General features: G+C 44.5%; 1 protein-coding gene across 6 annotated transcripts in view; it reads left to right on the top strand.

Moving 5' to 3' along the window:
* The window catches only part of LOC144511194 (A-kinase anchor protein 13-like), a 441,197-nt gene that overhangs the window by 239,156 nt on the left and 181,492 nt on the right, over positions 1–20,549 (top strand). The window lies entirely within an intron of this gene.

Raw genomic sequence — 20,549 nt, 5'->3', positions numbered from 1 at the left:
GCACATCAGTGCAGTATTGAGGGAGTGCTGCACTGATAGATCCGCCATCTTCCAGATGAGACATTAAACCGAGCCCATCTCTGCCCCTCTCAGAGATGATGTAGAGATGTCGGCGTTGGACTGGGGTAAACACAGTAAGAGTTTTAACAACACCAGGTTAAAGTCCAACAGGTTTATTTGGTAGCAAATGCCATTAGCTTTCAGAGCGCTGCTCCTTCGTCAGATGGAGTGGATATCTGCTCTCAAACAGGGCATACAGAGACACAAAAGCAAGTTACAGAATACTGATTAGAATGCGAATCTCTACAGCCAACCAGGTCATCTTTAAGACTTGGTTGGTTGTAGAGATTCGCATTCTAATCAGTATTCTGTAACTTGATTTTGTGTCTCTGTGCCCTGTTTGAGAGCAGATTTCCACTCCATCTGACGAAGGAGCAGCGCCCCGAAAGCTAATGGCATTTGCTACCAAACAAACCTGTTGGACTTTAACCTGGTGTTGTTAAACCTCTCAGAAATCCCATGGCAGTATTTTAAAGAAGAACCGGGGAATTCTCCATGATATCCTGACCAATATTAATTCAATCAACATCTCCAAAGCAGATTATGTTGCTGTTTGTGGGAGTTAGCTGTGCACAAAGTTTTCGGCTCCATTTTCCATATTACAATTCAAAATGAAAGTTCATCGTTGCCTGTGAAACATTGTGGTTGTAAAAGGTGCTATAGAAATGCAAGCTCTTTCTTCAAGGTTCGGAGAATGGTCACCGTGTTTCACTTTTTAATTATTTCGTTGGGCATCGCTGGCAAGACTCTGCAAAGAGCTGGAGCAGAAACAATGGGCTGAACGGCTTCCTTTTATGTTGGATCATTTTATGATCCAACAAAAAGGAAAGGTGGCTCCAGTGAGCCTGAAATTCCCTGGAGCTGTCGGTACTGTAAAGCTAAGATTTAATTTGTGCAAAGCATTTAATCACAAACCAAATTCTGTAACTAATTATACAAATAATTAAACAGATGTTTAGATCCTGGTTCTGAGAGCCCTCATAAATTAACATACAAAACACAGTCTGTGCCCTCTGCTGAATAACTAACTACAGGTTTTCTACATTTGTGCAAAAATGCCTCCCTTATCTGCTACCACTACGAATTGTAGGACCATGCTGTACCTGGCATGACATTGATTGATGGGCGCAATGAATAAGGAGCTTTAGCTTTGCCATTAACCCATGATATATCCAAATGCTTCTTGAGGCAGTGCAACAGGATCTTTAACCTTCAATTGAACCGGACGATAGCTAACCGGGGTGTGTTTGATGCTGGGAGATTGAAAGAGAAAATGTATCTATTCCCAAAGACTAACCCTCGCCTTGAGAAACACAAAATCCGCAACAGATGCAGGTTTTACATATAATCTCTCCAATTCCCCATGTATGCCACCATGAGATTGAACTCATTAACAGTTCTAATCATGTATAGAGGCTAAAACACCTTGGAAAACATAATCAGCCACTCCATTTGGAGGCATTCAGCTGTGCAGGATAAGTGAATTCTCAAGGTCATCGTCAGGAATAGGAATGAGCTACTTCCTCAGTCCATATTCGCTAACAATGCGCAAAGTGTGGGATTTTAATATTGGTTTTATTGGCATGAAAAACACAATGGACATAAAAAGAGAAAATGGTCCATCAAACCCCTGTTATTTCTACAAAAGAAAACCTCTGGAAATTCCTGAGTGTGATTGGGGTAATGCATCTACTCTCCAAACTGCTGTGTGCTGTTGTGTTGACCATGAAAACCATCACAGCTTTCAGAATATTTTCTCTTTTTGTAAGAATTTACTAACTGGTTTGTCTGTTTGGCTCAGGCTTCTTCACTGCCATTTTCTCTGCCCCTCTCTCTGCCCTCTCACTCTCTCTCTGCCCCCTCACACACTCTCTTTCTGTTCCACCCCCTCTCTCTGCTCTTTCTCTCTGTCCCCCCTCCCTTTCTCTCTCTGCCCCCCCTCCCTTTCTCTCTCTGCCCCTCCCCCCCTTTCTCTCTCTGCCCCCCTCCCTTTCTCTCTCTGCCCCCCCTTTCTCTCTCTGCCCCCCCTCCCTTTCTCTCTCGGTCCCCTCTCCCATTCTCTCTCGCCCCCCCCTCCCTTTCTCTCTCGCCACCCCCCCTCCCTTTCTCTCTCGGCACCCCCCCCCCTCCCTTTCTCTCTCGGCCCCCCCACTCCCTTTCTCTCTCCCCCCCCCCCTCCACTCCCTTTCTCTCTCCCCCCCCCCACTCCCTTTCTCTCTCTCTCTCTCTCTGTTCCCCCCTCCCTCGCTCCCTCCCTCCCTTTCTCTCTCTGACCCCACCTCCCTCGATATAGTTTGACTCCGGCTGGACCGCGGGTGTGAGAGCAGGACCGGACTCTGCTGTGACTGCAAAATGTGGCTACCTACCAAGAAATCAGTTTTTTAGGAGACAGGAGAGAGACAGATAGGCAGCAAGCAAAATAAAAATAATAACTTGGCTTATGCTTTATTCTTTTGAAGAATGGTGTGGTGCTGTCTCTCTGAAAGTAAGACATGCCTTTCATGGAATCAGGGGCGGGGCAAAGTGGCACTTTGACTGAGATTGAGGAGCCAGAGGGAGCCCTGGTACGGCAGCAAATAAAATGCGAGGCCTGTTTAATCATGTGGGGAGGAGCGGCTCTATTTAAAAAGAAGCCAACTACCCTTTTAAAAGCGTGTGGCTTATTTGAAGTTAATGGAGCAACCGCAGATCGTCCGGTGTGATTAGGGGAGCCATGGCATAAATTAAATTCAGGTGCAGCAGATCGGGATGATGTTCTAAGCCTTAACATGTGTCAGAAAATGAGTATGGATCATAAAGAGTGAACTTGCTCCTTGTTTATCTGCAAACTGTTGGGTGTTAATTACTATTTTAGCATCCTTAATTTAGTGAGAGATTTGAAAGAAAAGAGATAATTTTCATCCACTTTTGCAATGGCCATGTCTCCATGACTTTTATATGGGCCTGTAAGTAACTGCAAATGACTTGGGTTCGTTTAGTCACGTCTCAGTGTTTTGCGGACAATGAATTACCTACGAATATAAGAGGTGATTTTCTACTTCAGTGCTTCTTGAGGGTTCCAGCAGCTTTGTAGAGAATTTGCTGTTGCTGTACTTCAGCTCCTGCAGATTGCCCCGTTTCTTCCCACTCTGTTTTTCAATCCCTCTTCAATCTTTTCCGTTTCCATCCTCGTATCTTCATCGTCCTCCCTCTTCCCTGTCCTTATTGTCCATCATATCCAATTCCTTCTCATTATAAAAACTCTCTGCCAATGTCTTCCTTTAGGATCGTTGTAACTATCAAAATGTGCTCAGTGGGCTAAACCTTGCTGAGTGGTGAGCATCTCGAAGCCTGCGACATCTGTTCAACGTTGTTCAAAGGGTTCCAGCATCCTTTGGTGCAATTTTGCGCTGTAACCTGATGATGGAGTGGCACAGTGGTTAGCACTGCTGCCTCAGCACCAGGGACCCAGGTTTCATTCCAGCCTCAGGTGACTCTCTGTCTGTGTGGAGTCTACACGTTCTCCCCGTGTCTGTGTGGGTTTCCTCCGGGTGCTCTGGTTTCCTTCCGCACTCTAAAGATGTGTGAGTTAGGTGGATTGGCCTTGTTCAATTGCGTCTTAGTATCGGGGATTAGCAGGGTAATTAAGTCGGGTTACAGGGATAGGGCCTGGATGGGATTGTTGTCAGTGCAGGCTTGATGGGCCGAATGGCCTCTTTCTGCACAGTACAGTTTCTATGTGTGAGCTGATGACAGTGCTGCAAATAACAGAACTCATGGGGGAACTCAGGAAACTAGGGGACCGGCAATCTGTCTCCTTTACACAGGAAATGTTACTAATAAAAAGAAACACTGGAGAAGGACGGTGAAATTGGATGCAGAAAAAGAAATGGAGAGAAAAATTAGAAAGGTTAGATTAAAAGTGAAAAATAAAGATAGAATTATAGATTTCCTACAGTGCCAAAAGAGGCCATTCGGCCCATCAAGTCTGCACCAACCACATCCCCACCCAGGCTCTATCCCTGTAACCCCACGTATTTATCCTGCTGGTCTGCCTGACAATTAAGGGACAATTTAGCATGGCCAATCCACCTAACCTGCACATCTTTGGAGTGTGGGAGGAAACCGGAGCACCCGGAAGAAACCCACGCAGGTGCGAGGAGAACATGCAGACTCCGTACTGACAGTGACCCGAGCCAGGGAATTGAACCCAGGTCCCTGGCACTGTGAGGCAGCAGTGCTAACCACTGTACCACTGCACCATTGTGATGGGAAAAGTTTTTTTTAAAAGTTAGTTTAGCGTTTTTAAAATCTCTAGCAGCAACTTAGTACATAATGAATTACACAACAGTTTAAAATCTTCCCTTTCTGGACAAGAGGGATTGACTGCATTAAATTTACAGTAATAGCATAAAAAGCTATTTAATGACTATTAATTGTAAATTTTAACATTGTGCAACCACTTAATGGTAATTAATGCAATTCCAGCCAGTTCATAAAGGGAGGCTAAGGTCAAGACCACATTGTGAGGGACAAGCATAAAGCAACGTAAGTCAGCCAGCAAGGCCTAGCACTTCTCAATTCATGGCATGTCTCTTTATTCGCTGATCTTGCTGTCTGTCTTGTGTACATAATTTTAGTAATGGTGTGCGTCATTAACATTTTTTTCCTGGAAGATTGAGCCCAGTGTGTTCAATATGTACATTTCACAAGCTTGGCTTCCCTGGGGAGTGTCTGTAGAAGACCGCTAATATGTTTCAGAATCTTCTAACTAAACCATTGAGAACCTACTTCTATTGTATGTCCCTTTACCGGGATTGGAATCTACACTTTCTTGCTGAAAGGACAGGTCAGGCTGACCTAATGTAGAGAACTGCAGACCAGGTTAGCAAAGAGTAAAGCTGTGAGAGCTGATGTGTGTGCAGCAATATTGCTAGTGTTAAAATAGGTAACCAAAAGAGAAAATGCTGGAAAATCTCAGCAGGTCTGGCAGCACCTGTAAGGAGAGAAAAGAGCTGACGTTTCGAGTCCAGATGACCCTTTGTCAAAGCTAAAAGGCATTGAAAGTGTGAGATATTTATACTGCAGGGGAAGGGAATGAAAGATGAGTGATAACCACAGAAACCAGGGAATAACTGTCCCCAGAGAGAATGAAGGGTGTGAATGGCCAAACGGCAGAGAAGCTAAAATGAAGATGTTGGGGTGGGGGGAAGATAGGAAAATGGATGGGACAGAGGTAAGATTTAGAAAAGGAGAAGCAAAGGGGGAGAAAAGGTCAGGTAAGGGAAGGGGCGTAAAGTACAGGAAAAGAGTGGGGGGGGGGGTGAAGAAAAATGAAGAAAGACAAAGAAATAAAAGATAGAGAACAGTAAAATAATTGAATAAAATAGAATGAAAACAAAGGAGTTGAGGTGGTGTGCGTGGCGTGTGCAGTGTCACTCTGGAGTTCTGCTGTCTGAAGGCTGGTCTGTCTCTGGAGTTCTGCTGTTTGTGGTCTTTCTCTGGAGTTCTGCTGCTTGTGGTCTTTCTCTGGAGTTCTGCTGCTTGTGGTCTTTCTCTGGAGGCTGCTGTTTGAGCATCGGAAGACGGGTGCCTCTCTGTATCTCTGCCCAGAGGTGTTAAAATGCTTGAGGGCTGGCGACTCATTTAAGCCTGTGTGCTTTTCCTAACTGATTCTGAAGAGGAGTTTACATCTGAGGACTGTTGCTTGAATTGGAACTATTGGAGATAACTAGCAGTTAAAACTTATACCTTGTCATGTTTAAGCATTTCAATTGGTAAAGGTTATGCTAGTTCTTTATGTTATAGTTAAATTGTATTGTTAAATAAAGTTTGTTTTAATAAAAGTTTCCTAGTGGGTCAATAGAGTCACACCACAGTGAAATAGCTTATGCTCTTACTAATGCCAAAATCAAAAAAAAGTTGGCGTCTAGGCTAACATCTTAATATATCTTGGAGTTCCTGATCCGGCCCCTAATGCTTCTTATTTCAACTTACTGACATTGTTCCCATAGTTGACCGGTTAGGACCTCACTATACTGTTCCCATGGTGGGTTCTGGGCAGCTGCTGAACTCTCAGTATTGGGCCTGTGATTCCAAATCCCATCACGGACCCACACACTGGCTCAGTTATATCTGGGACTCCTTTCGTTCATGTAAGCACAACTACGAAAACTTGGAAATTTGTGGGAATTGCAGATGTAAAGATAAAATGAAATACACTGTAAAGTCTATAGTACAGACGATTCCAACAGATATTTTGATACCATAACCTCAAAAACTGTGTTGTGCACTAACTCTGCAGAGATGGTAGGTGATGTAGGGAATGAGGCGGCACAGTTATGTTAATTTGATTCTGGCCTTGGGTGACTGCATGGAGTTTCTCCCCGTGTCTGTGTGGGTTTCCTCTGGGTGCTCCGGTTTCCTCCCACGCACCAAAGACGTCCAGGTTAGGTTGAGTGGCCATGCTAAATTGCCCCCTAAGAGACCCAAGATATATAGATTAGGGGATTAGCAGGGTAACTATGTGGAGTTCCAAGGTAAGACTCGATAAGAAACGGTGCAGAATCGATGGGCTGTTTGGCCTCCTCCTGCTCTGTAAAGATTCTATGATTTAGCCTGATATTTTTGCATTGATAACATGCTACTGGCAAACTAATTCTGCGACTGGTCGTGTACTATCCTGGTAACACCAGAACTTGACATTTCCTGATTTCTAACAACACCCAGTCCATCCTCGTGCAAGAACGTGGGACTGTCCTGAAAACCCTCCCCATCCACCCAATCCCCAGTAAGCCATAAAGAATGGAGAGCGCCATGACTCCTATGTAGCCTTACAGGATGCATGGAGCAAAATAATGAGCTTGTTTGACCAAGAAGTCACTGCCAGTGTTCATGTGCCATACAATTATTTCCACACTACTTCATCTCACCCTATCAATATATCCTTCTATCCCTCTCTTCTTCTTGTGTTTTTCTAGCTTCCCCTAAGATTCATCTATACTGTTTTCCTCAACTGCTTCCTGTGAGCTCCACATTCAAACCACCCTCGTTAATGCCTCTGTCTCTTAAATTCCCGATTGAATTTGTTAGTGATGACTTTTATATTAATGTTCCAGAGTCTCTACATCTACCCACCTTATGGGGCGGCACGGTGGCACAGTGGTTAGCATTGCTGCCTCACTGCGCCAGGGAATCGGGTTCCATTTTGGCCTTGGGTGACTGTCTGTGTGGAGTTTGCACATTCTCCCCGTGTCTGTGTGGGTTTCCTCCGGGTGCTCCGGTTTCCTCCCACACTCCAAAGATGTGCGGATTAGGTTGATTGGCCATGCTAAATTGACCCTACTGTCAGGGGGATTAGCAAGGTAAATGTGTGGGTTTGCGGGGATAGGGCCTGGGATTGTTGGTACAGAGTCGATGGGCCCAATGGCCTCCTCCTGTACTGTAGAGATTCTATGGATTCTATGACCTTAAAAAGCTCTATCATGTCACCTCTCAGTCTTCTGCTTTCCAGAAAAAAAGAGCATCTGCCTATTCAATCTTTCCTGAAAGTTAAACCTCCCAGATCTGGTATTATTCTAGTAAATCTTTTTTCACCTCCTTGAGTTCCTCACTATCCTTTATTTCTCATAATATGGAGACCTGTTCAAAGTTTGGTCTAATCTCTGTTCTTTGCGAGTTTGACATAAATTTCTGGAATCCCAGTTGCTTTGTTGGCTTTTTTTAATGGCCTCATTAACTTGTGTCGTGACTTTTAATGGTTCATGTAATTGTGCCTGCTCACCTCCCCTAATCCCTGTGTTTTTCTCCCCCACGTACGATGTATGTGACTTTCCTTTATTCTTGCTACCAAAATGTACCACCTCACAATTCCTTCGATTGAAGATCTGCTTTTTGGAGCACTGTCCTGTTACTAATGTAAACACCTCTTTGGTTGACAAGTATTAAAGCAGACTTGATGTTCCAGCTTGTCATACAATGAAAGTTCCTCATGAGAGTGAACTCGGGTGAACATTTACTTTTCTGTTACATCAAGTTTGATTAGGATAGATTGAAAGCTTTAATTTCTGTGAGAGAAGAGTGGTGTTTCTATGCTATGGTTACCCCTTTAACACAAAGCCTTGTACCCCTGCTCCTTGTGTAATTAAGGTAAATGGAGGCCTCTGGTTTTTACAAGATTGTGCCTTGTTGCCGCTGAATAAAGTAGCTTTTACAACTGGATGCGTTAATGGGAGGGAAAAGGAAGTGGAGAGAAAGAGAGTGTTTTATCCCAGGGAGACTCTGAGGCACAGACGCAGGAAACAGCTATGTGGCAGTGTGCGTAAAATCCAGCTGATCTGAATAAGACCATTGACTGGTGTGCAATCTATAAGCTTGCATTGAGTCACTCTGTCCAGCTACTGTGAAGGAAAGAGAAGAGTGGGGGGGGGGGGGAAAAAACTGCAGCTTGTTATTTTCACTTGACAAACTACTTGGAAAACATTTTGTCTTTTTTTTTCCCTCTGACAATTGCTGCCTTTTTTGCGTGTGTGGCTTCCCTTGATTTTGAAAGGAGGGCGTTTATGCAACGGTCTCAGCTGTGAGGGCTTTTCCTGCTGTTCAGAGTAATTCAAAGGAAATCAGCAACACACACACACGTGTGCAGTAGTTTTGGTACCTCGGCTTTCTATGTCCCATGAACTGCGGTCTGGTGTCCATGCTGTGGAATTTGTCTCTTTTTGCATTTCCCTGGCAAAATGTACGAAAGGCACAGAAGGCGATATAGCCTATCGGGCATCTCAAAACATGGGAGAAGCGTTGATGTTGTGCTACTCAAGGTATGTTGTTTTCTGGAAGCTATGTTTTTAAAAAATATATGTATAGGTGTAGAAAGATTGTTAATTTGTCAACAAGCCTTGTTCAAACTTCATTTGTACTTTTTGAGATGGGACAAATCTTGAAGCTCGAGTCTGGGAATTTGATCTGGCTGGACTTTTTACTGTTTTGGATTTGGCTCCTTTCCTGGTAAATTTGATGGAAAGGGGAGTAAAGCCAAAGTGACTTCATGCTCCACATTTGTCTGTATGTTACTTCTCACAAAAAGGATTTAGACACCTTGGTGGGGGTGCAGAAGGGGAAGCGTTGGAATGGTGTTATTAATGAACTTTAGCTCACAACAACTGCTCTGAATGTTAAACAGAACTAAACTAAGTGACAATCTGGCCGGTGCTTTGAATAGGTTGTTGTGTCGTGTGCCGGCTCCAGCAGTTGACTGCACTTCATTGATTGCAAGTCAAGTTTAGTGGGTAACTAAGGCGTTCGGTCTTGAAGATGATGATCATGGCCACATTTAATCATATAAATTGTCGGGGGGGTTTTTTGTTTGCAACGTTGCACGCTTCTTGGCAAGATTTATTGTGTTTTTTGGATATCAAGTTAGGGTAAAGAGCAAGGTGTGTAAAATACAGGAGGTTTCCCACTTTCAACACTCACGCCAACTTTGTTACGAGCAAGCGAGAAACTTGTATTTATATAGTGCCTCAATCATCTCGAAACACTGCACGTACGGTTATTTTGAAATGACTATCATTACTTAGCCAGATGCCACGGCGTTTTTACGAACAGCAAGACCCCACAAAAGAGCAATGAAATGAATTATTTAGTTTAATCTTCTTTCTGGTGGGCTCTTGGTTAAGGGAGGAATGTTGGCCAGAGCCCCATATGAGCTCCCTGCTTTTCAAATGGTGCCATAAAATGTTTCACCATCTATCAAAGCAGATGGTATTTCAATTAAACGTCTTAACTAAACAAAGGGTGAGAATGTAGCCCACATGATTTCAATTTTTGTTTCGCAAAAGATTGAGGGAGAAAAAAAGTGAACGCGATCCCAACTGTAATAGTTATGTATAATTATCTTTGAAACTGTATATTTCAGCTGGAATGCACAATTTAATAGTGAAAACTGGAGATCTGGGCAATAGCCAGAGTATATTATTAAATTATAACAAGGTGCACAGAATAAATTTGAATTTCGAATGTGGAACAGCCTTTAATGTTTCCCTCTCGGGTCCTGCCTACAAAAGGACGCTGTTGGGGAACAATCGCAGGCAAGCAAGTTCTGGCAGACCCTCTCCATATGTCAGTATCACCAGATGGTTCCCATTCTCGAAGGTGGTACGCTTCTAGGGGGTCCTGTTTTTAAAAAAAAAAAATTGATGCCTTGCTGCAAATTCCTATCTACCCACTCCCGCGAGCTGGCATTCCAGCTCACCCAACATAATATGTGGTGTGTTTCTAACTGGCAGAAGATACAAGATGCTAGGAGGGTCGTATAATATCCGAACCTTGGTCACTCTGGTGTTTAGACCATAAGACATAGGAGCAGAATTAGGCCACTCGGCCCATCGAGTCTGTTCCGCCATTCAATCATGGCTGATATTTTTCTCATCCCCATTTTTCTGCCTTTTCCCCATATCCTCTGAATCCCCTTATTAATCAAGAAACTATCTATCTCTGTCTTAAAGACACTCAATGACCTGGCCTCCACATCCTTCTGTGGCAATGAGTTCCACAGATTCACCACTCTCTGGCTGAAGAAATTCCTCCTCATCTCTGTTTTAAAGGATTGTCCCTTGAGCCAGAGGTTGTGCCCTCTGGTTCCAGTTTTTCCTACTAGTGGAAACATCCTCTTCACATCCACTCTATCTAGATTGAAGTTCTCCCTCGCTTTCTTCTGATGGACCCTTTAATAGTCCCCACTGTTTGCATCTCATTAGCCATTTGGAAAATCAATACAACAGTTGATACGTGCTCGGCCAGATAACCCAAGCAGCAACAAGATCTACAACCAGTTAGTATATTCCTGATAGTTCAGGAAAGAATGTCAAACAAGATGCCATGGGATGGATCCCCCACATGGGCTCTCATTTGAATGCTCAACAATTAAGCTGAAAGGTGGCTGATCTCACTGGCCTCAAGTTATTGCAACGGAAAGTATGAAACTTCCCTTTATAAACATAGAGGCTCGCCAAATAAAACCTCGGTTTCAGAAATGGAAAGTTGGTGTTGGTGGATGTTCAACAGAAAATCCCAGGAACGTGCAGCACGTCAGTGTCTGAGAGAGGAAATACCAGTTGATGTTTTGAGGCTGTGATCTTCACAACAAGGGTTGCCTCCTGAATGGTCTTTTCTAGCCAGATGCTGCCATTTTTGTTGTTCTTTTGCGCTAATCGACATACAGGAGAGATGGGACAGTGGATATTGGCTTTTCATTTGAATGTTTGCTTGCCACTTCTGCAAGAAACCAACAGCTTGTATTTACATAGCATCTAGGAGGGTGACACAATTGTTAGCACTGCTGCCTCACAGCATCATGGACCCGGGTTCAATTCCAGCCTTGGGTGACTATCTGCATGGAGTTTGCACATTTTCACCATGTTTACGTGGGTTTCCTCAGGGTGCTCCAGTTTCCTCCCATAGTCCAAAGATGTGTGGGTTAGGTGGATTGACCATGCTAAATTGCCCCTTATGCCAGGGAGATTAGCAGGGTAAGTACATGGGGTTACGGGGGTACGGCCTGGATGGGATTGTGGTCAGTGCAGGCTCGATGGGCCGTAAAGCCTCTTTCTGCACTGTAGGGAAACTATGATTCTACAATTCTTTCACACAACACATCCCAAGGGTTCAGAAGAACAATACAAAACTAAATATGATGCCATGAGAGGGATAATCAGTCAGATGATCAAAATCTTGGTCAAAGAGGTAGGCTTTAAGGAGTGTCTTAAAGGACAGAAAGTGAGGCAGAGAGGTGTGTAGGGAGGGAATTCCAGAGCTTAAAGCCTTAGCAACCAAAGGTACGGACACCAATGTTGGAGCATTTAAAATTGGAGATGTGCAAGTAACCAGAATTAGCGGAGTGCAGAGAACTCGCAGCGCCATTGGGCTGAAGAAGATTAGAGAGAAAGGGAGGCCACAGAGGGAGTCGGAAACTGAGAATTTTAAAATCAAGGCATTGCTTGACTGCAGGTCAGTGTAGCTCAGTGAGCAAAGGAGTGATAAATGAACAGGACTTGGTGTGGATTGAGACACGGGCAGCAAAGTTTTGGGTGACCTCGGGAAAACTGTGGGAGACCAGCCAGGAGGGTGTTGGAATAGTCATGTGTAGAGGCAGCTAAGGCTTGAATCCGAGAGATTTGAAATCATAGAAATCATAGAAACCCTGCAGTACAGAAAGAGGCCATTCGGCCCATCGAGTCTGCACCGACCACAAACCTACCCAGGCCCTAGCCCCATATCCCTACATATTTACCCACTAATCCCTCTAACCTATGCATCTCAGGACACTAAGGGCAATTTTTAGCATGGCCAATCAACCTAACCCGCACATCATTGGACTGTTGCATTGTTATCATGCCGATTAAGACCCTTGAGATGTCCCCAACACGACAGAGCCAACAAAATATCTTTCAAATGTAGTCACTTGTCACTTTGAAACTTGTCTTTCTGTTTGCCGTGCATTATTTTCCACGGGTGAACATACTCAACAGAAAATGGTTCCTGAGTGGAAAGAGAAATGAGGGATGAGCATTAGACCTGGTATTTACTGGCTCCTAATGTTTAGTTTCACTTTGTTAGGGTCAACGCTCACTGTTTTCGTTCGTTGGAGTTGCAACTTTTGGTGTGCATTATATTACTGTGGGTTATTTTAACAAAAATAGATTCTTGAGAAATAATCCTTATTGTTTACAGAACAATGCAACCCAATGAGTTGTTGGGTTTGTTCCAATGGACTCAATGAGATGTCAGGAAATAAATATACAGGCGTATTGTAAATAGCTTTGCATTGATTTTTATTTTGGCCGAGAGTACAGATTGTGAGCACTTTTGGAGAGATGGCCGGGTGAGAGGGTTCATGAAGTACTTGACTTTAGGCTCCTTAACCCAATTGCTGCAATTATCTTGTTCTCCCCTTTTCCTTTCTCATTGAATCCTTAATTTGACATGAAAGGTGACCAAGCTCCACCGTCTTGAGTGGTCCACTGCGCATATTTGGAAATACAGGTCAGAGGCTGGGGATTCTGTGGTGAGTAATTCACCTGCCTGGTCCACTGAAAGTCTTCATACAATCCGCAAGGTGCAAGTCAGGAGTGTGATGGAATACTCTTCATTGCCGAATGAGTGAAGTTCCAGCAGCACTCGGGGCGGCACGATGGCACAGTGGATAGCACTGCTGCCTCACAGCGCCAAGGACCCGGGTTCGATTCCAGCCTCGGGTGGTTGTCTGTGTGGAGTTTGCATGTTCTCCCCATCTCTGCAGGGGTTTCCTCGGGTGCTCCAGTTTCCTCCCACAGTCCAAAGATGTGTGGATTAGGTGGATTGACCTTTGTCAATTGCCCCTTTGTGTCAGGGGGACTAGCTAGGGCAAATACGTGGGGTTATGGGGATAGGACTCGGGTGGGATTGTGGTCAGTGCAGACTCGACGGACTGAATGGCCTCCTTCTGCACCATAGGATTCTATGAAGAACGGGCGGCACAGTGGTTAGTACTGCTGCCTCAGCGCCAGGGACCAGCAGGTTCAATTTCTGCCTTGGGTGATTGTCTTTGTGGAGTTTGTATGTTCGCCCTATGTCTGCGTGGATTTCTTCTAGATGCTCGAGTTTCCTCCCAAAGTCACAAGATGTGCAGATTAGGTTGATTGGCAATGCTAAATTGCTTCTTAGTGTCCCAAAATGTGTAGATTAGGTGGATTAGCAGGGTTAAATAAGTGGAGTTAGAGATCGAGTTTGGGTGGGATGTTCCATCAGAGAGTTGGTGCAGACCCAATGGGCTGAATGGCCTGCTTCTGCACTGTAGGAACTCTACAGAAGCCCAGCACCATCAAGGACAAAGAAATCCACTCAATATCCCATTCAGCACTGTAAACATTCATTCCCTCCTCCACCCAGTGGCAGCAGAATGTACCATCTACAAGATGCACTGCAGCAAATCACCAAAGCTTCATGGACAGAAAATTTTAAACCCATGATCACCCACCTAGAAGGACAAGGACAAAAGACACATGGGAACACCACCACCGGCAACTTTCACTGCAATTCCTTCCCCAAATTCCAAACCATATGGACTTGGAAGCAGCTTAATTTTGTACCAATAAAAGTCTGGGTATCAGTGCCTGTAATTCATCATGGAATGATATAGCGCCAAAGAGGCCCTTTGGCCCATTGAGTCTGCACTGACACATTAGGAACACCTGAACTCCCATCTCATCCCATCTGCCAGCACTTGGCCCACAGCCCTGAATGTTATGATGTGCCAGGTGGTCATCCAGACACTTTTTAAAGGATGTGAGGCAACCTGTCGTTTCCACCTCCCAGGCAGCGCATTCCAGACCGTCACCATCCTCTGGATAAAAAAGTTTTTCCTCACATCCCCCCCAAAACCTCCTGCCCCTCACCTTGAACCCATGTCCCCTTGTGACTGACCCTTCAACTAAGGGGAACAGCTGCTCCTTATCCACTATCCATGTCCTTTATAATCTTGTACATCTCGATCAGGTCACCCCTCAGTCTTTCCTGCTCCAATGAAAACAACCCAAACCTATCCAACCTCTCTTCATAACTTAAATGTCCCATCCCGTCCATCAATTAGAAGGTAATCCTTGTTCCGCATGTATTCGGGGAGGGATTGTACATTTCCAAAGAGCCATTTTGGTTCTAGAGTGGACCAAATTTGAAGACCCTACCATCAAGCTGGCTACAGTTCATAGAATCCCTGCAGTGCAGAGGAGGCCATTTGGTCCATGGAGTCTGCACTGACTCTCTGACGGAATATATTACTCAGGCCCTATCCCCGATCCTATCCCTACAATCTCTCTCATTTCCCATGGCTAACTCACCTAACCTATACATCTTGGGGCACTTGAGGGGCAATTTACCATGGCCAATCCATCCAACCCACACATCCTTGAACTTGGGGAGGAAATCAGAGCACCCGGATCAAACATTCGCAGACACGGGGAGAACGTGCAAACTCCACACAGTCACCCAAGGTCGGAATTGAACCTTGGAGCAGTGAGAGGCAGTAATATTAACCATTGTCAGTTAATGTCAGTTTTCCCTCAAGAGGTACTTCACTGCCTCAGATTGGCACTCAAATCACTCCGAAACATGTGATCTTTCTCTCCGGTTTTCTCCAACTCTGGTGACCAGCAATATTTTAATGTAATCATGTTCAGCATATTGCAGCACAAGAGTGTGAGGAAAAAGTAAAACTGATGAAGGATGTCCTCCTATTCACCTCCAAGGACCTTACCTGATTTCTCAGAGGCTTCAGATGATTGGAACAGTCCAATGATGGTTATTTTCTCTCCAGTCTAATGCAGTGCTTGGGGAATTACTATCATTGTCCGGTTAGCTCAATTGGCTGGATGGCTGGTTTTTGGTGCAGAGCGATGCCAACAGCGTGGATTCAATTCCTCACTGGCTGAGGTTATTTAAGAAATCCGGTTAAATTGCCACCAGTCAACTTTCCCCCTCAAAGAGCATAGAGCACATCAGTCTCATGAAGCAAATTAAATAGAAAACCGTAAAGACTGCAATGTGTACATTTCTATAAATATTTCAGTGTCAAGTCAAGACACTGCAAAATGGCACGGTGGCATAGTGGTTAGCACTACTGCCTCACAGCGCCAGGGACCCAGGTTCAATTCCCGGCTTTAAGTTTTTAAAGTTTATTTATTAGTCACAAATAAGGCTTACATTAACACTGCAATGAAGTTACTGTGAAACTCCCCTAGTCTGGCGCCTGTTTGGGTCAATGCACGTAACCAGCACATCTTTCAGAATGTGGGAGGAAACCGGAGGAAACCCACGCAGACACAGGGAGAACCTGCAAACTCCACACAGACAGTGACACAAGCCGGGAATCGAAACCGGGTCCCTGGCACTGTGAAGCAACGATGCTAATCACTGTGCTACTGTGCCGTCCCAGCTTGGATCACTGTTTGTGCGGAGTCTGCATGTTCCCCTTGTGTCTGTGTGGGTTTCCTCTGGGTGCTCGGTTTCCACCCACAGTCCAAAAGATGTGCTGGTTAGGTGCATTGGCCATGCTAAATTCTCCCTCAGTGTACCCGAACAGGCGCCGGAGTGTGGCGACTAGGGGATTTTCACTAACTTCAATGCAGTGTTAATGTAAGCCTACTTGTGACACTAATAAATAAACTTTAAACTTTGAACATTAAAACAAAAGGAATGATGCACATTTTTATTATTATTTTGTACACCAGCATTGAACAATTCTTTGTGAAATTATTTAACCTTTATAGTTCAAGCCTTGTGGAAAATCTGACACCAAAACCGAGAAGGTGGATGATGTAGGGGGGCTAAATTAGGCTAATAAAACCCCCATCAACAGTGGATGCATGCAGAGGGTCAGTCAGCAGCTGCAGAGAGCACAGTTGCTTGATATTTTGAGCTTGTACCGTAAAGACTGTCTTTTGGGCTGTGAACATGTTTCTTGAATAAAACACTGTGATACTTCAAGTTGCATCTGTACAAACACTGCTCAGGTGCAGTGTGCACTGGATAAAGGCTGCCCTGTTACTGGCAACATTTGTTGAAAAGAAAATTCTCAGGCATTGATTCTATCAAAAACATTCCTCTTATGTTAAATATAGAAAACATTTAAACACTGGTCTTGAGTTTAGAGCAAATGGTTTTCGAACTGGACTGTTCAGACTCTAAGGGTTCTCAGTGGTTTCTATATTTACAACATTCCTGGTGTGTTACGCTGTTTGTAGAATCCCTACAGTGCAGAAGGAGGCCATTTGGCCCATCGAGTCTGCATCGACAACAATCCCACCCAAGCCCTATCCCCGTTACCCCACATGTTTACCCCGCTAATCCCACTAACCTACACATCCCGGGACACTAAGGGGTAATTTAGCATGGTCCAAGCACCTGACCCGCATATGTTTGGAATGTGGGAGGAAACCGGAGCACCTGGGGGAAACCCATGCAGACACAGGGAAAATGTGTAAACTCCGCACAGATAGTGACCCAAGCTGGGAATTGAACCCAGATCCCTGGAGTTGTGAGGCGGCAGTGCTATCCACTGTGCCACCGTGCCGCCGCAATTGTTGATGTGTACTAATAGAGAATGACTCCAGCAATGAGGAGCTGATGCTGTTCTTCGAAAGTTAGAGTGAGGAGTTTTCAGAAATGTAGCCGTTGTTTCTGGGGTGAACAAAGATCAAAGAAAATTACAGCACAGGAACAGGCCCTTCGGCCCTCCGAGCCTGCACCGACCATGCTGCCCGACTTAACTAAAACCCCCTACCCTTCCGGGGACCATATCCCTCTATTCCCATCCTATTCATGTATTTGTCAAGACGCCCCTTAAAAGTAACTACGTGTCTGCTTCCACTACCTCCCCTGGCAATGAGTTCCAGGCACCCACTACTCCGGGTTAAAAATCTGCCTCGTACATCTCGTTTAAACCTTGCTCCTCGCACCCTAAACCTGTGCCCCCTAGTAATTGACTGGGAAAAGGCTTCTGATTATCCATTCTGTCCATGCCTCTCATAATCTTGTAGACTTCTATCAGGTCGCCCCTCAACCTCTGTCGTGCCAGTGAGAACAAATCAAGTTTCTCCAACCTCTCCTCATAGCTAATGCCCTCCATACCAGCCAACATCCTGGTAAATCTTTTCTGTACCCTCTCCAAAGCCTCCACATCCTTCTGGTGGTGTGGTGACCAGAATTGAACACCATATTCCAAGTGCGGCCGAACTAAGATTCTTTAAAGCTGCAACATGACTTGCCAATTTTTAAACTCAGTGCCCCGGCCGATGAAGGCAAGCATGCCATATGCCTTCTTGACTACCTTCTCCACCTGCATTGCCATTTTCAATGACTTGTGTACCTGTACACCCAGATCCCTTTGCCTATCAATACTCTTAAGGGTTCTGCCATTTACTGGATATTTCCTATCTGTATTAGGCTTTCCAAAATGCATTTTGGAAGGTCTAAAATGGTGGGTGGAGGTGTCACGCCATACTGAAAAGCTGAATAATGCTTACTGAGAAATTGCTGAAACGTGATTTCCTCTGCACCTACACACAGGAGTAATCTATCAAACAGAATTTGAGGTATGCCGCATAACTGTAATTATGGAAGGCAAATAGGCTGGCATTTATTACAAGAGGATTGGAATGTCAGTAAGGAAGTTATGTTTCAATTATATGGAGCTTTGGTGAGACCACAGCTGCAGTGCTGTGTGGATTGTTTTGGTCTCACTATCTTCTTGCCTTCGAGGGTTACAACTCTGGTTCACTCGATTGATGAATTGTAATTGAGTAGACCTGGTCTGTATTCCCTGGTGTTTAGAAGAATGCGAGATGATCTCATTGAAACATGTGAAATTCTTGAAGGGCTTGACAAGGTGGATGCTGAGAGGTTACTTGCCCTGGCTGGAGAGCCTAGAACTAGGGTGATAGTCTCAGGATAAAAGATTGGCCATTTATGACTGAAACAAAGAGTAATTTCTTCACTCAGAGGGTTGTGTATCTTTGGAATTTGCTACCTCAGATGGTTGTGGATGCTCAGTCATTGAGTATATTCAAGACTGACAGATTTTTGGACATTAAGAGAATTGAGAGATAAAGTGGGAAGGTGGAATTGAAGGAGAAGATTTAGCCATGATCGTATTGAATGATGGAGCAAACTCGAGGTCCCATATGGCCGACTCTTGCTCATATTTCTTATGTTCAGAAGTTTACAGGAACCTACAACTTAAACTGTTTTCTCCAAATTTGTTCCCTTGCAAGGGTACTGTTTCAGGAATGCTAGCCGTCCCCCTTATACCTTGCCAAAGTTCAAAGTGAGAATAATTCCTATGTGTCACAAACTAATTGTTCATTGAGGATACTGCAGATAGTGCTGTCCAGCAAAGGTTGCTGGCATGCAGAAGTGAGACCCCCTTCAGCCCTGTGGCACTGAGGCTAAAAGTCATGCCCTGAGTCAGAACTATTTTGGAAACTGTTACAAATAAACTTGTTGGCGGAAAAGAGGTTTTATTGAAAGTTTCTTTATTCAGTCACAGTAAATAATGCATGTTTTGTCAAATGATAAGTTTGTAATGGGGCAGGTTTAGTTGAAGGCCTAACAGTATCCTGTAGCAACCATTTAAATGCAAGAACTCAACGAATGACATCTATTGACTGTGAGGAAAACCTTTTGCGTTTCATGAGTTATAGCTGGAGCCAAACAGGAAACTGGTTTCCAATTACTCAATTTGATTACCTTATTTGGGAAACTCATTTAGCCATTATTTCCATGATGTATTTAATTGTCTCTGAGCGCACTTTTTACATTTTCAATCGCATGAGAGTTTCCTCTACTTCCACCCCCACAACCACTCCACATATTAAATATACATTAGTTCAGGAGAGGCGGCACGGTGGCACAGTGGTTAGCACTGCTGCATCACAGCTCCAGGGACCTGGGTTCGATTCCCAGCTTGGGTCACTGCCTATCTGCACATTCTCCCCATGTCTGCATGGGTTTCCTCCGGGTGCTCCGGTTTCCTCCCACAGTCCAAAGATGTGCGGATTAGGTGGATTGGCCATACTAAATTGCCCTTTAGTGTCCCAGGATGCGTAGGTTAGCGGGGTAAAAATATGGGGTCATGGGGATAGGGCCTTGGTGGGATTGTTGTCTGTGCAGACTTGATGGGCCAAATAGCCTCCTTCTGCACTGTGGGATTCTAGGATATTGTGCATTCACTTGTTGGGTCAGAACTTACAGGTTTAAATCTCACTCTGGACTTGAAGATGCAATCTAGACTGATACTGTGGTGAAGTGCTGAACTGTCAGAGGTGCCCACTTTCACATAAGGGATTCAACCTAAAGCCTCGTTTATCTAATGATTCACGTGGCAATTAAAGAGGCAGAACATAACAGTGATCATACTTTTTTTTAAAAAGCAAAAACCCAATTTGGAGTTAAAGCACTGAGACCATGATGCATTATTGGCTGCAGCCAAATTTACTCCTCATTCACCCACTGTCTGGTTCCGTAGCTTTTCCTTGAACATCTGTTGATGTTGATCTGAGAAAAGAGGAAAATGGAATCACTCCGGGCCTGAAAGTATACTGTTCATCAGTGCTGCAATCCGTTGTTCCAGCACCACAATCCAGTCCCAGCTGTTGTTCCTTCCTGAATCCCGATTCATTCAAAAACACCTGCACCTCTTACTTTAAGTGAAAAAGAATTACAACTGAAGACATAACAGAACCGCAAGACTGTCAAACTTCCTGCCTCCCTTAATCTTGCCTTGAACAAGGGCCAAGACCCATGGCGCAAGTCTCAACCAAGATCAGAAATAGCGGGAGTTAAGATGAGAGAAATCACAAACGTTAGCAGTCGATGGCACCAAGCTTGGGTCTAAAAGTGATGAGGGGAAAGGGAGGTGAGTGGTTCTGCAGTTCCAAAGTCCTGAGAAAAGAAATCAAAATTAGAAAGTGATGCAATGACCG

This window comes from Mustelus asterias, chromosome 24 (assembly GCF_964213995.1).
Source record: "Mustelus asterias chromosome 24, sMusAst1.hap1.1, whole genome shotgun sequence".
Taxonomy (NCBI): Eukaryota; Metazoa; Chordata; class Chondrichthyes; order Carcharhiniformes; family Triakidae; genus Mustelus; species Mustelus asterias.
The sequence above is the reverse complement of the archived record's forward strand: the minus strand, read 5'-3'. Positions and strand labels throughout refer to the sequence as shown.